The following is a 17,532-nucleotide window of genomic DNA, read 5'->3' as shown; positions in this document are numbered from 1 at the left end:
CCAAACTTCCTGACAAAGAGGCCTCAACTCACTGTCTCTGCTCATCTCTTCCAACTCTCTCGTCAGCACTATGCATTTCAGTTCCTGTCTTCAGACACTCCTCTGGTTAAGGTTACTACGGCTTCTGGTGGCACAGAGGATCCCACAGACACCTCTTGGTCTTCCTCTTGCGTAGCCTCTCCTCTGACTTGAATCGTCCTCTTCCATTGGTGTCTCTGTGCCCCCACACTCCTGGCCTGACCTCTCCCCTTCTAGCTGTTCCTCCTCTGTCTCCTGGGACTCCTCTCTGCTCATCCTCCTTCACGGTTCTAACAGGCTTTTCTTCTCTTAGTGATCTCCAGGGCGATCTCATTTGTTCTCACAGCTCTGGGTACCCCCGATATCATGCCAATCACTCCCAAATCTACATCTCTAGCCCAGCTTTCTCTCCTGTGTTTCAGATCCACTGGCATTTCCACTTGTGTACCACCCATGCTTACCACAAACTCAGTCTGATATCCAACAGTTCATCACCCCACTACAGTCCCAAAATGATTTCTTTCCCCTGCGTTCTCTCTTTCACCCATTAGTGTCCAGCTGTCTACACCAGAAACCTGGAGTAACCTTGACTCTTCACACATCTAATTAATCCATTGCCAACTCTATTGATTCCATCTCCTAAATATGTCTTGATTCTATTTACATCTCTCTGTCTTCACTGAATGTTTCATTAAAGGCCACATTTATCTTTTAGGTAACGACCATGCTTGCCAATCTTGCCCTTCTAATCCAACTCCCCAAAGCAAACTTTCCAAAATGCCAACCTGATCATCTGACTCCTCTGAATAAAACCTTCCCAATGCTTCCCACTGATCAGAGAAAACAGTCCAGCCTCCGGTCCCCCACGGCCTCCACGGTCAGCCTTCTGCAAACTTCTCACTCACACTCCGCGCTCTAGCCGTGGAGCTCACCCTTTTCTTTCCTACCTCTATCCCCACATGCTTCTCCCTGGCCAGGAACTCCTCACTTCTTGGCTAACTCCTCTTTATTTCTTAGTTCTCGCCTTAGATTGCACTTCCTCAAAGAAGCCTTCTCACAAATGTGTCCTGGAATGTACTTTTCATCCCATTATAATTTTTTTCATATTCATTTGTATGTTCCTATTGACATATCTCTGTCTCACAGTATAAGGAAAGTCCCGCAGCAGCAAGACAGACTATCTTTCCCTTGTCAGAGCACACTCCACATCTGTGGGGGTCTGTCTCGGCATGAGTATGATTTCAATAAATATTTGTAGAAAGAAGAAGAGGCAGGAGGGAAGGAAGGAGAGAGGAAAGGAGGGCGGGAGGAGGGTAAGAGAGAGAGGGTCAAGCCATAAGACCATAGCGCATGGCAGGCTACAGAACAGTTTCACTGCATTACATCATATACGATGGCATGTACGCAAACACACAGGCCCTCCTGGTGGTGAAGTGAAGGCGTCTCCTCCCATGTGTGGCTAAGACATGAGTGAGTGCCTCCGCTCCTGGTGCCCAGCTGGCACGGAGGGTACATCTGGCTCCTGTGACTCTATCACCACAAAAGCTGTGGAGCTCAGAGCCATCCCTCAAAGAGCTCCCATCCTTCTACTTCCTTCTCCCTGGACCCTCTTCTTGGTAATGCCCACCCTCCATCTATTCCTGCAGCTTCCCAAAAGTCCTCTAAGCCTCACTATTTCACCATAATTTCCTTGCTTTGTAGAGCAGATACAAACCTAATTTAAATTTGTTCATGATAACTCAGGGTCATCTAAATAGACATGATAAGACCATGATACAAAACAGTAGTGCTTTCAAAGTTTACAAAGGTCAGGATGGCCTAAATGACATGAGATCGCTTTTATGCCTGTTGACTGGCAAGAGAGTATTTCTCATACACAGAAGTCAGCCTTCCACGGTCTTCTGCCTTTCTGGTTTCCTTCTTCTAACTCAGACTAAGAAGTAGAGAGCAGTCAAGTTTAATGAAATGTTGGTAAAACTACAGTTACAGATTCAAGTGAGGAAGCTGTGATAAGGCAAGGTCTCCCCTCCTTATCCTGAAGTCATAGACTTGGTGTCAGCCACATACTGGGGGCTACTACAATTAATTTATTGAAGTATAGTTGACTTACAATATTATATTACTTTCAAGTGTACAACATAGTGATTCTTTATTTTTATAGATTACTTGGGAGCAACTGTGCTCCAGACAGGTGAAGCTCAACAAACAACTTCAGCGTGACTGTTTCAGGCCATTTGCAACTCCACCTTGGAAAGCTGAACTAAGCTGGACTTCAACATGTAGCCACTATGTATGTACTGCTATATGTTAAAGCTAAAATAACAACTCAGCACATTTCCTTTTTCAAAATACATTCTGCAAAATAAAGTTTCACAGAGATTTTCAGGACTTCCATAATGTTTAATTCACAAAGTATATGCATTTTAATGACTTTTAAAACTGTAATTAAAATCTACTCTCAAATGTGTTACAGAAAGTTTAACCAGTTGAGACTGTATTGTACTAACTTACAGGTCAGCTCAGTTTAGGGGAGGATTTGGAGAGGACAATTTTCGCCTGTCATTTATGTTTAATTAAAAAATATGTTTAAAAGTTAAAAATTATGTCTTAAACACAAAATAACTATTAAACAGAATTTTTAAGGAAACATAATTTAAAAACTAAACAGAATTTTTATTGAACAGCATCCTAATATGGAAAAATGAACTGGCAGTGGTCGGGGGATTCAATTTGGCATTTGGTCCATACCAGGCAAAAATGTCTACTTGGATACTTACAAAACATCACTTGCCACACTTATCTCTCAATTTAAAGTAACCATTTCATGAAAATAATCTATTCTCACCCTTTGACTTTATAATGGAAAAAGTGATAGATCTGAACTTATACCTGAATGCAAATAAAATACCACTTTAATATGTTTGAAATCAGCAACCCAAACTAAATTCTATTTGGAACAAGGTTTTACACCTTTGAAAAGAAAAACAAATTGAAAAGCTTCTACTGTTTTTCTTTATTTTTTTTTAAGAGGACATACTCTGCTCACCTGATAGCCAAAGCAACACATTTACTGATATACAGTACAACTATATTGAGGACTATAAACAGATTGCGATGCTTTGCATTTTTTCCAATATCTTCCCAATCCTAAAATTTAATGATTTTGTAATTACGGGTAATATAACTTTCTCTAAAGATGCATTACAAGAGAAACTATCCAAAGTTTTGACAGAGAAAAAAAATTCAATCCAGTATTAATAGCCAAAATATAAAAAATGCTGAAGAAACATGGAATTCATATCTGAATCTACTAGGAGTCATGAGTAGTATAACAGATTAAAACCTAAGACTTTGGAGACCAAAGTTATCTTCAGAGCTAGCAAAATTCAAGTGAGTAAGGTCTTGGGGGGAAATGCCTGACAAGCAAAAGACAGTGGAGTGGTCTCATGAGTTGGAACCATGAGACACAGACGTAATAAATGTAATTACAGAGAGGGCTGCACACACTGTTTATATTAAAAATAATAATTACAACATCTAGAGAAGCCTAATTAATTTTGCCAAACTGGACACATCTGAAAACCCTGGATTTCTCAACGTCATGTTCATATAGCAATGTCCATCTAAACTAATCCGATGATATTCTGCTCTGAAGTCATAGTCTCAACTCCCACTCACCCAACACCCCACTCCCAAAAGAAAAACAGACCCAGAAAAACAAATGAGGGCTGAACGATCCCTCGTGGGATCACAGGAACAGAGAAGCAAAGCATTTTAACATTAACTGATGGATATAGTTCATTCTAACTCTTCCCAAGTACTGCATTTAAATGATTGTAGAAGGGCTTCCCAAAATAACTGCCTCAAAACGAAAGCTTCAGGAAAGATCATTTCTTCACTAGGCTTAGAGGAAAAATGACATTTTTCTCCTTGTCCATTTAGGGATCAGAACATGGGGCAGAAGGCATGGGAGCATGAAAAATGAATGTTCAAAGGGAATAATTAAAAAAAGTAAAAAGAAAAAAATTACCAAAGATGGAGTGGGTGAATTGGTACTTTAATAAATTCCCTGGATAATAATATATAATCATGGAAATATGAGAAATAACACATTTCTCATATGTGTTACGAGCTGGTGGAAAGATCTGAAGAATATCATAAAATGTTTAAGCATCATAAATAGAAGCCTCCTAGCTGAAGTAAGCAGGAATTGGACAAAGTGTATGTGTCAAGATGAGGCTGACACCTGCAACCAATCCATGCTTCCATGAAACGCTACATTAAAAATAAATAGAAAGAGAAAGAATCAAGCTAATAACAGAAGGCTACAACTGAAATGGCAAAGTTAGGTCACAAAAACAAGACTTCTGAATTTTTTCATCTCTGTGAGATTTGGTTGATAATATAGGAACACTATATGCACCCCACTCCAGTACTCCTGCCTGGAAAATCCCATGGACGGAGGAGCCTGGTGGGCTGCAGTCCACGGGGGTCTCTAGGAGTCGGACACGACTGAGCGACTTCACTTTCACTTTTCACTTTCATGCATTGGAGAAGGAAATGGCAACCCACTCCAGTGTTCTTGCCTGGAGAATCCCAGGGACGGGGGAGCCTGGTGGGCTGCCGTCTATGGGGTTGCACAGAGTCAGACACGACTGAAGTGACTTAGCATAGCATAGCATATGCAAACAGGAGACCAGAGCTGGGCAGAGTGAGGAAAACCGTGTAATAAGCAAACGGCGCCCTCCCGGGGGCTTCCCTGATAGTTCAGCAAGTGAAGAATCCGCCTGCCATGCAGGAGACCCAGGAGAAGTATGTTCGATCTCTGGGTCAGGAAGATCCCCTGGAGGAGGAAATGGCAACTCACTCCAGTATTCTTGCCTGAAAAATCCCATGGACAGAGGCGCCTGGTGGGCTATAGTCCACGGGGTCACAGAGAGTCAGACGCGACTGAAACAATTTAGCAGCACAACCTCCACGGAGACAGTAATAAGACAGAACACCATCAAGAACCCAGAACCTCTCACTTTTTACCCAGAGCCCAGGGTTCATGAGAGCGCTGGAGCCAAGCAGCCTGGGTTCGGACCTGGCTTTTTCCCCTCCTGTGTGCCTTTGGGCAGGTTTCTTGATCTCTCTGGCTTCAAGTTCCTCATCTGTAAAATTAACACAATGATAGCGCTTCCTAGGCTTGTTGCAAAATGAACACCTGTAGAGCATTTCAGTGTCTGGCTCAGAGTAGGCACTCAGTTAATAACAAAAAATATTATCATTACCATTACTTCTACTATCACTTTCTCTTTGCTTTACTGCAAAGCAACTTAACCTCTGTGTCTCACTGCCTTCATCTAGGTAACAACGATAAAACACCCCGAGCTCTCTCATGAGCTTCTTGCTAGAAATACATGAAATGGAAAGCTTCTATAAATATGAGTTATGAGTAAACCACTTAGACATATAAAGCTAAGATCATCGTGAATTTATTTACCGTAAATTCTGTAGTAATGGTTCTCAATCACTGTCCCTGGAGGACAGATGGCAGCAGGCAATGCCTGGAGACATTTTTGGTGCCACAACTGGGGAGATGGTGAGGAGGCACATGCTTACAGGCATCTAGCAAGCAGAGGCCAGGGAGGCTGCTAAACATCCTACAAACCACAGGACAGCCCCCACTCCAAAATGTCAGCAGCGTCGAGGCTGCGAAACTCTACATAATAAATACAGATTTCTAACATTATAGGGGGCCACTAATAAGACTGCTAGCTGTTTCCAGCCAAACTCTGGTGTTTTTTTTTTTTAATTTTCATCTGCCCAGCAAAGTCAAATGGCCTGCCATCTCCCCCTAAACCTGTCCACAATCTGGGTCATTTCCTCCTCCTCACCAGCACTCAAGCCTACCTACCCTCTCCAGTTTTTTGTTTCCTTGAACACTGTCAGCTCTACTCAGACTAGGAAATCTAAGAACAGAGCTCAGGTGTCAAAAGCATTTGTTATTATATCATTATTTCATGAAGGCCCCTGAGCAGAAGAGTAAATACAGCAGGCCCCAACGCTATTTATGAAAGGCCAGCTTTCAAGGTCGACCCTCAGCTGGTGTCTAAGAACTTGGATTCCATGAGGGGGTGGGGGGGGCGGGATGGGAGGGGGGCGTTCCCACCACCACTAGCTGGGAATAGTGGAGTACTGTGCCTAAGCTGTTTGCACAGACAATACGGTGAAGCAGAATCCTCGCTTTCCTTCTGGGAGTCTGGAGTTTGGGTACATGCCAGACAGAAGCGCCTATGTAAACAGCCCGCAGGTGAAAACTCTGGGAGTGAAGTCTCTAACGAGCTTCAGCTGGTTGGCAACATTTGACACAGAGGGGAACTCGGAGCAGCCCATGTTGACTTTCTGGGAGAAGACTCTAGAAGCCTGTGCTCAGTTTCCTCAGGACTCTGCCCCATGCGGCTTTTCCCTTTGCTGCTTCTTTATCTTTTCATTATAATAAATTACAGTCATGAAGCCTGGGAGACCCCCTAGAGAATCATCAAACCTAGGAGGGATCTTGGGGACCTCAGGCCCTCTTCTCGTTAACAACACTCATGAAAGAGGAAGGGTATTCACATTTTTAATATATTATCTGCTTTAAGAAAACGCAACTTCATCTCTAAAAACATTTACTTTTAATATTTGTATATTTATTTATTTTCGGCTGTTGTGGCTCTTCACTGCTGCACAGGCTTTTCTCTAGTTGTGGCAAGCCGGAGCTGCTCTCTAGTTGCAATGCACAGGCTTCTCGTCGCAGTGGCTTTTCTTGTTGCCGAGGACAGACTCCAGGGCACGCAGGCTTCAGCAGTTGTGCAGCACTTGGGTTCATTAGTTTCAGCTCCCAGGCTCTAAAGCACAGGCTCAGTAGCTGTGGCGCACAGGCTTAGGCGCTCCACAGCAAGTGGGATCTTCCTGGATCGGGGATTGAACCCCTGTCTCCTGCATTGGTAAGCAGATTCTTTACCACTGAGCCACCAGGAAAACCTTCTTAACAACAATTAAAAGGCAGAAGGTCTGACCTCATGTTATTAAATTGGCTCTTCAATTTGACCTTTCTGAGTTAGGTGAGGGCCTGATGACTTTTCTCTGGACCATTTTTTTATGCTCTGATTTTAACCAAGGAGGTAATTTTATCCAAAGGTCAAGATCTGAACTGTACTGGATAGTGGAGAGATGACAGGTTTGTACATAATTTCAAATATTTCTTCCAACTATGAACAACTCCATTTTGTAGCAATAATAACTGTTTCACATCACTCAAAATTATCTTTAAAGAATGAAAAATAAACATTTTAAAATAATCAGGCCCACCACCAGGGTTCTCTATGAAGCTACTTACAAAGGATATGCTTCAGCAAGAAACCTGTGGCGGATTCATTTTGATATTTGGCAAAACTAATACAATTATGTAAAGTTTAAAAATAAAATAAAACTTAAAATAATTAATTAATTAATTAAAAAAAAGAAAATAATTCCAGAAGGATAAGCTAAAATGCAAAACCAGAATGGTGAGCAAATAAAATGCTAAATGCAATGCACCACACACATGCATATGAACACATACACAAACTCGGTATGAAACAAGACAAAGTAAAAATACCCGACAAAAAGACAAGAGGGTAGTATGAGAATAAAGCATTCGGAGGTCCTCTGTTCTTCAGGAGAAAGGTTAAGACATTATTGAATTTTTAACTGTGTGTAAATACATGTGATAAAACCCTAAGGGTAACCACAAAGATATATAGCACATAAATTTAAATCCTATAAAAGAGAAAAATCAAATTTTTTAAAAGTGCCAAAACTCTAACAATAAAATTAAAACCGGAAAGAGAACAGAAAGGAAAAAAGCAGCATAGAATAAATAGCAGCATAGAAAATAAAAAGCACAAAGAGAATAAAAGCAAATATAGCAAATAAAAGCAAAAGAGAATAAAAAGCAGCATAGAAATTTAACAGTTGGGAGAAACAATTCAATAATCACAAAACTGTAAATGGGTTACATCTGCTGGCAAAACAATCAATATACAGTCATATTTTTAAACTTCACTATAAAAATAGCAATCTCAAAATGAGACAAAATATACTTTAAAAATAAAGGCATTATTAAGAATAGAGACACTACATAGTGATAAAGACTCAATTCACCAAAAAGGCATCGTCTTAAACGTAAAGTTTTTAAAATATGTGTGTGTGTGTATGTGTGTACATCTATATGGAAAGAGAGAAAGGGAGAGAGAGAGATTGTGTGCAGATGCAAAATTGATGACAGGGAAAACTGGCATATTTACCAATATAGTGAGAGATTTCTATACCCCTCTCCCATTCATTGCTAGGCAGACACAAAATGAGTAACTATATTAAATATGTGAAATATGAAATATGTGACCACAACACTATTAAAGTCTTCACACAGGGCTGGTATTCAACCTCTCTAACAACCAGTAAGTACATCGTGGGCACCCAAGAATCAAAACGGGTCTCAGAGCCGGCCCAGCCATGAACCACTGGCAGGACTCACCAGTGTGAACCTAGGATCACCAGTCTGCCTCTAATGCAGGAAAAAGTAGGAGGCCAACATGTCCCATAAGGAATGACAGCAGAATCATACAAAGCAAGGAAAAAACTGTCTCAGCTATAACAGCAACTCTTCCTACGTGGATCCTGCCCTATGGGATACAGCTTCCCTGAGGACGCCTGCTTTGGAGCCCAGATGTAGTAAGAAAAGGAAACAGCACGAAACTGGGGTGGATGAGAGGGAAGAGGAAGAAGGAAAGAGAGAAAGACTGTAACCTAGCCTGGGATCTGCCATCACATACTAAACACGAGAAACATTGCTAACACTGCAATGAGCTCCAGGAAGAAAGGGCATGGAGCAGGGGGCCCAGGAGCCACGTGTTCTGCACAGAAAGGTTTCCAGGGCAAAGGAACAACAGAGACAAATGCAGCTTGAGGACACTTGAGCCAGGCACAGCTTTGAAAACTGGATCAAACCAGACCTACTCATGAAGGGATGGGGCCTCAGGAAGGGTGAGATGGAGCTACTCGGACAAAAATAGGAATTGGTGTATGTACAGCTACATTGTGCTGTGTTCCCCCCAAACTAAAATGTTAACAGATTTGTTTAGGGAAGATCTCCTCCATTGCCTAAAAAATCTGAACTGAAGCCAGCTCCAAATTGCCAAGGGCCTTCCTGTGTAAGTGCTTTAGCTGCCTGAGCACACTTTGCCAGACACATCAGGGAGTTTCTCCCACCATTTTCTTTCCCACCTAGAGCCCCAATCTCAGAAGCCTGAACACCCAAAGCCACTCACTGGATTTCTCTTCTTTTCTTTTTTTTTGGCCACTCTGCACATAATGCAGGACCTTAGTTCCCTGACCAGGGAGCAAACTAGTACTCTTTGCAGTAGAAGCATGGAGTCTTAACCACTGGACCACCAGGTAAGTCCCCTGGGTTTGGTTCTTCAAGGGTGAAGCATGTGGAGTCTCACATACCTAGTCTCCATTTTTATTTCTTTCTCCAAAAGAATATCTTAAAACTTACATTCACTTTATTGTAAGGATTTTGTTTGTTAAAGAGCAATCATGGAAAATGGCACATTGTGTAAAAGAAGGCGAAAACCTGGAAGTCTTTTTCCCTTGAATAAAAGTTGTTGGAAATTCCATAATTATTAATAATTTGCAAAAACAATCCTATTTTGATTATCTTTTCAGATGTGGAAAATTAACACATTACTGACCTGGGAATTTTTGTATAAGCAAACACCTGTGGCCATAATACATCTCTGGTCAATAATATGTTAGGAAATTTTCATATCAAATATTTTAAAACTTAGATGATAACATGAGTAAAAACAATTCTACAGTATTTTTTACTAATATTCCAGTTTGAGTGCTGCCAGAAAAACTAACATCTAATGGATAGAGGCATTTTAAGATAGTATCATTTTTACAGGTTGGGGTCAATCTGGACATTTCCTACCTAATAACACCCCTTAAGTATAAATTTGTTAGTGTACGATGAATGCTATTCAACATGAGCTAAAGACATATTCAAGTTTAAATGCTTCTTTCGTTCTCTTGCTATGTCGCTGATGTGATGTCTATTCATGGATTCCTCTCCATAGCCATCATCTCGTTCTTAATTCTACCACAATCTTCTTCCCTGTAGCACCTCCATAAACAACTCACAAATGATGCCACTGGTTGCAAAACATCAAATTTATGATTAAAAAAAAAGATGGTGAATTAGAGCAAGTAAATGGGGAATGCTCTTCAGAAAGGAGGCTTACGAGAGCCGCTGGTAGATCACATAAAAGCGAAAAATGGATTATGATAATGCAGGCCTCCTGTACATGACATACAAGCCCAGCTGAAAGGAGGTACAGAAAGCAAACCCCTGGCTCTCTAAAGGGCAGTCAATAACCTAACGATTTACCAAATTCTCTTTCTGGCTGGAAGGGTCAAAAACCTGCCACCCTCTGATTTACTTCCTCGGCGGGACTCCATTGTAACCTCCATCATGTGTTTACAAAAGAAGGCAGGATCAAAGGGATTACATGGTAAACCGACCACACTATGAAATGCTTATCAGCTATTGGAACATGTCACCTAGATTTTGAATTATTGTGTAAAAGGTGAGAAATTAATACACACACTCACACTCACACACTCACACACACACACACACACATCCCTAGATGCTGTTGAGAAAAATACAAGCTGGTGGAGAAGAGTCTGTGCCTATGCTGTTGCCAATACTGATGGTAGGAATGGACAAACAGGGGCGCTCGTGCGGCTGGGCAGCTCTGTGATCTGCGCTCAGGGACACTGAAAGGCACGGTGACCAGAGCCAAGAGGAACACATGCAGAACTGGGACTCAAGTATCTGAGGCACTGCCACAGTCTAAAAGATATTAAAAACACCAGTGTGGGAAGGAGAGGGTGGGACGAATTGGGAGATTAGGACTGACACATATACACAACCATGTGTAAAACAGATAGCCAGTGGGAAGCTGCTGTATAACACAGGGAGCTCAGATCAGTGCCCTGTGACAACCTAGAGGGAGAGGATGCAGTGTGGGGCTGGGAGGAAGGCTCAAGGGGGAGAGGATACATGTAAACATACAGCTGAGTCACACTGTTGTACAGCAGAAACGCATTGCAAAGCAATTATCCTCTAATCAAAAATCAATAAAATAAAAAACATTAATATTTAAAACAAAGTTCATAGAAAAACAGAACATTAAAAACACAAGAATGATCACATTATCTTCCATTGCTAAAAATAATAATAAATATAATTCCTATGATAAATGCTCTGTATCCATAAAAATAATTATTTGAAGCCTAAAGATGGGGGGGAGCATAAAATAATTCTATATTTTGGAAATATCTATGCAAACCTAAAAATGTGATATTATATCCAGTTGTGAATTTTTTGATAAAAATGTTATAGTCACAGAAAAATTATGGCCAAGAAAATCAAATAAATTGTAGGAAACTAAGAAGATGAAAAAGAGCCACCACTGGCAGATTGGTGTAGACTTCACCTGCATGTTACCGCCCCCCCAGGCTCAGGGCAGACATCACTAATTCACACCATTCTTCCTGAAGGGAAGTCTAACCACAAAACAGATCAACTCTTCTTTAAACGCACTTTTTTATGGCTATTGATTAAACAAAAATACAATAATAATTAAACGAAAATACAATAGGTCATTACATTGCCACTGTGTTCAGTGCCATGGATGAAGAGAAAGATGTGCAGCTTTAACCCTTTTCCATCACAGGTTAATGGTACAGGGGAAAAAAGAGGGAGTTTGTGAAAGGTCTGGATGAAGTGCTCTATTTTTTAAAGAAATATAGTTATTACCTTCCATATATTTGACTCAAGTGGCAAGCCAAGCACTTCCCACACAAAGTCCAGTGGAAATATTTTTCAAATGTACCTAAATACAAGTACAATAAATATCCATACATACAGAGAGAATGTCAGTTGTTTAAAAACACAGAATGTAGAGAAGAAAGATTAAAGACACCTAAGTTGATGGTCAACAGAACAGAGTCAGAACTGTCGAGCACATATAAGGGGGCTCTGGAACTGTCACCAGGGTCAACATTGTATTAGAAGAACCAGCCGACTCCTCAGGCTATTTCTTTCCCTTCCCATTTACTTCCCATTCAGAGCAGGAGCGGTAATCACCCTGGAAGGAGAGGTAATCACCCAGTAGACACTGGGCCTATCTCTAAATAAAGTGAGTGACCAGCTTGTGGACAAATCCTGTCTTGAGGTCTGAGACAAGGAGAACAGGCCTTGATGTGGACACTGGGTTGGTGAGTTAAATATGCTAAAGCACTTAATCCAGCCCTCCTTGCCTTTGCTTGTTTGTTTATGTCTTGTTTGTTTGTTCCAAGAATGAGGGATTCTCCATCTTAGCTGGTCCTATCTGGCCACCTTAAGGATGCTGGCCTGCTGACTCCACTGGCAACCCACAGCACCCAGAGAAGGCCGCCATCAGCATTCACACTCTAGTAAGACCTGCTAGGGAAGCAACCATCCCAACTACAGTGGAGATATACCTACACCATACTGAAATCCATCCTGAATATTCACTGGAGGGACTGATGCTGAGGCTGAAGCTCCAATACTCTGGCCACCTGATGCGAAGAGCTGACTCACTGGAAAAGACCCTGATGCTGGGAAAGACTGAGAAAAGGACAACAGAGGATGAGATGGTTGGATGGCGTTACCTACTCAATGGACAGGAGTTTGAGCAGGAGATGGTGAAGGACAGGGAGGCCTGGCATGCTGCAGTCCAGGGGGTCGCAAAGAGTTAGACAAGACTGAGTGACTGAACAACAACACCACCACCCTTCAGCCTCCTCCTCAATCATAAAAATAGACAGACAGACATCAAATCCCAACTGAGTAAGATAATCCAACAGTAAGAAAGAAAAGAACAAAAATGTAAATGTGAGGGAGACAGTGTGTGTGTGAACAGAAGAGAACCCAGCAAGCCCTGAAGGAAACACAATTTATGCATGAGAACTCTGAAAATCATTCAAGAGGCTATAATATCATAGTATGCTGAATATTACAACATAATCAAGTTATATCAACAAAAAACAAATTATTAAGGAAAAAAGAGAAACCAAAAACACCAAAGAGCTACTAGAAAATCAACAAATAAAAATTTACTCATTGAAATTAGTGACTCACATTGGCCGGGGACGAAGGGACTGAGTTGGCTACAAAGGGTCAACCGGAGAGAATTTTGAAGTGATCTTCAGCTCTAAAGGAAAACTAGGTGCCCAGCAGCACTTAGCAAAAGAAAACTCTAACATGCCCGAGTGAGATTTCAGAATTCTAAAAATAAAGAAAATCAGTAGAAATCCTTAGGGGTAGAGGGGAAAGTTTGCCTACAAAGTTATAATATCACCAGTTTTATGAGCAAAAGTATGGCTTTGAAATTTTGAAGGTAAACAATTTTATCAATACAGCCTTGCTGGCTCAGACAGTAAAAAATCTGCCTCTGAGGCAGGAGACCTAGCTTTGATCCCTGGGTTGGGAAGATCCCCTGGAGGAGGGCATGGCAACCCACTCCAGTATTCTTGCCTGGAGAATCCCCATGGACAGAGGAGCCTGGCAGGGTACAGTCCACGGCATCACAAAGAGTCAAACAAAACTGAGCGACTTTCACTTCACTCACTCAAGCTATGAGACAAAAATAGGACATTTTCAGTGAAGCCAACTCAAGTTTGCAATCAATGTACTCTGTTTTTCAAATATTAAAACAGGACATTTTCTACGAAAACAATAAAATTTGAATGTGAATGTGAAAGTCGCTCAGTCGTGTCTGACTCTTTGCAGCCCCATAGACTGTATAGTCCATGGAATTCCCCAGGCCAGAATACTGGAGTGGGCAGCCTTTCCCTTCTCCAGGGGATCTTCCCAACCCAGGAGTCAAACCCAGGTCTCCCGTATTGCAGGCAGATTCTTTACCAGCTGAGCCACAAGGGAAGCCCAACAATAAAATTTAAGATACACCAAATTCAATGGCAGCTAAAAATGTGTTTTTTAAAACCCTGACAGGAGCTCACAGTAAACAATGCATCTTACCCCACAACCCAGTATACACACAGGTGTATACAAGACGGAAGTGTCCAAACAATATGACATCCGTCCTGTCTGATGATCTCTAACATTTTCTACTTTGTTCTAGCATATTCCGTCAGCCTTTTTTGTTTAATGTGGGTCCCAGCCCACTAAATCAATATCCTGGCCCAGGAATGGATCCAATCCACAGCTTGAAAAACACAGAACTTAAAGAAGCAAGAAAAAATAAATTAAAAATCACTAAAAAAAAAAAAAGTGAGGATCCACTCAACCTCAAAGTGTGGGGTACTCTGGTGACTTCCAGGATTTAAAGGCACAGAATCACATGGTTGGAGAGGACTCCTGAAATGCCAACTGATTTTTTTTTCTCCCAGTATTTTCCCTCTGTCTCCCCAAACTCTTGCTCACTCTGATTCATTCCAGAGTTCACAGTCTCACTGGCAGATGACAGGAAGAAAACAGAAAGGGCCGGCTAGTCTCTGCTTTTGTATTACCTGATTTCTGAGACAATTAAGGAGATGATGCTAGGTGGCCCTTGAGGGGGAAAATAATCACGGAGAGAAGAGCACCCTTAAGAGAACCTCAGGGCTTCCCTGGTGGCTCAATGGTAAAGAATCTGCCGGCTGATGCAGGAGACACGGTTCAATCCCTGATCTGGGAGAATCCCACGTGCTACGGAGCAACTAAGACCGTGGGCCACAGCTAGTGAGCCTGTGCTCTAGAGCCCGTGAGCCGCCAACTCTACTGAGGCCACCGCCGCAGCTACTGAAGCCCATGCGCCCTAGAGCCTGTGCTCAGCAGCAAGAGAAGCCACTACAAACAAAAGCCCGTGCACCACAACGAGAGAGCAGCTCCCGCCTGCTGCAACTAAAGAAAACACCCAGCAGCAACGAAGACCCTACGCAGCAGCCATAAATAAAGAGAATTCATTCAGATGACGAGGGGAAGGGAACACATAAAACAGAGAGGGAACTATGCACCCAGGCCCGGCTCAGAGCCCCCAAGTCCAGGCAGAAAGGGCCACAGGCAGCCCTGAGAGCCAGTGGCCTCTGGAGTCTGGGGCCACAGTGGCCCAGTGTGTTCTTCCAGACAGGACACAGAGCCACTGGAACCAAGAAGGCTGAGGACAAAGGAAGACGAGACATCTTGGGGGTGACCTGTGTGAGCCTGGCCTTGAGAACCAGGTCATAAGGACCACTAAGGTCCTGGCAACAACTTCCCAGTAATTTAGCCACAATCGCAGGGAAAGGGGGATGAAATCACACATTTATTTAACACTGGGTTTTCATCACCCCACCAGAGTGAGGACGTGAGTAGAAATTAAGTCATCATAGGAAATTAAAGTTACATTTCTGGTACATTTTAGTTCTGGACTGGGACTTAATTATATTTCCTTCTTACTGAACCAAACTACAAATATATCTATTCTCCCAGGAAGATTATTTATAAAACCTCACTTCCAGTGTTGTTTTATAAGATTTAATTTTGCAGGATCAATCTATAAACAAAGCACAGAAAACTTAATTATAATTATTGCATAAATATTAATATTAAAAAGTTTTAATTGCTTAAATGGTAAATATCAATCAATAAACACCAAAACTTTTCCTCAATAATTTTGAAGAGTTTAAAGCGATCCTGAGTCCAAAAATATTGAGAATCATTGGTTCAAACTACTATTAGTGAAATTTTGTCACTTTAAGCCATAAACATTCTAATCAACAAAACTATTTACTGGACTGAATAAAAGTTACACATTCAAGAATTCTGGGTTTGTTTGGGATTTTTTGGCCATGCCATGTGGCATGTGGGATCCTAGTTCACAACCAGAGATCAAACTTGCACCCCTTGCATTGGAAGTGCAGGGTCTTAACCACTGGACTGCCAGGGAAGTCCAAGAATTCTGGTTTTAGACCAACTTTTGCCTGCCCATGAAATCCAGAAAATTCAGACAAGAAAAACAGTTTGAATGATTTACTCAACTGAAAAAAAAAACTTAATGACTTTCATCTGAATTTTCAGATTCTAAATTAGTGATGTTCAACTTAATATAATGGTGCTTATTAATTATTTGAAAATATTTCAATCAGTTCAGTCGCTCACTTGTATCTGACTCTTTACGATGCCATGGACTACAGTACACCAGGCCTCCCTATCCATAACCAACTCCAGAGCTTGCTCAAACCCCTGTCCATCAAGTCAGTGATGCCATCCAACCATCTCATCCTCTGTCGTCCCCTTCTCCTCCTGCCTTCAATCTTTCCCAGCATCAGGGTCTTTTCCAATGAGTCAGTTCTTTGCATCAGGTGGCAAAAGTATTGGAGCTTCAGCATCAGTCCTTCCAATGAATATTCAGGACTGATTTCCTTTAGAATTGACTGGTTTGATCTCCTTGCAGTCCAAGGGACTCTCAAGAGTGTTCTCCAACACCACAGTTCAAAAGTATCAATTCTTTGGTGCTTGGCTTTCTTTATAGCACTCTGCATTCAGATGGGTATATCTTTCCTTTTCTCCTTTGCCTTTTGCTTCTCTTCTTTTCTCAGCTATTTGTAAGGCCTCCTCAGACAACCAATTTGCCATTTTGCATCCCTTTTCTTGGGGATGGTCTTGATCACTGCCTCCTGTACAATGTCATGAAACTCCATCCACAGTTCTTCAGGCACTCTGTCTATCAGATCTAATCCCTGAATCTGTTTGTCACTTCCACTGTATAATCATAAGGGCTTTGATTTAGGTCATACCTGAATGGTCTAGTGGTTTTCCCTACTTTCTTCAATTTCAGTCTGAATTTGGCAATAAGGAGTTCATGATCTGAGCCACAGTCAGCTCCCGGTCTTGTTTTTGCTGACTGTATAGAGCTCCTGGAGACACTCTGACCGGGAGCTGACTGTATAAAGCTTCAATATTTTCAATGGTTAATATTAAATGATTTAGACTTTAATTATCTTATTGAGGATTTGATTTTAAAATAACTGATTTTTTCTCTTACTTCATACCTCAAAGCCCCACCCCCACAGCCTCTACGTTCACTTGTCTTTTCTGGACTCTGAATAACTTGCTAGCTTCATTCTAAAGCTACAGATGCTTCCTCTATCAAAAGCTTACAAAGATACTCCGGCATCAATACCACAATAGCACTGTGCAGACAGAATAAAGACAATGCCATCCTTTCCATTAAAACTGAGGGAAAATCCAGACTACGTGGGAAAAGCCATGGAAAAATGGAATTTTTTATTTGAAAGAGAAATTGCTTCTGCTGACAACAAAAATATTAAATTTTAATAAGTTATACTAATTAAGTTTATGGCCCCTTATTCCCCCTTATTATCTTCAGCCTGTACATAAATTATTTAGTTGACCCTGAACAACATGAG

The 17,532-nt window shown here is 41.5% G+C and overlaps 1 protein-coding gene across 2 annotated transcripts in view; it reads right to left on the bottom strand.

Annotated features, from left to right (window-relative positions):
* Positions 1-17,532, bottom strand: part of NEBL (nebulette) — a 376,575-nt gene that overhangs the window by 236,717 nt on the left and 122,326 nt on the right. The gene's annotated exons all lie outside the window — the stretch shown is intronic.

This window comes from Bubalus bubalis, chromosome 14 (assembly GCF_019923935.1).
Source record: "Bubalus bubalis isolate 160015118507 breed Murrah chromosome 14, NDDB_SH_1, whole genome shotgun sequence".
NCBI lineage: Eukaryota > Metazoa > Chordata > Mammalia > Artiodactyla > Bovidae > Bubalus > Bubalus bubalis.
The sequence above is the reverse complement of the archived record's forward strand: the minus strand, read 5'-3'. Positions and strand labels throughout refer to the sequence as shown.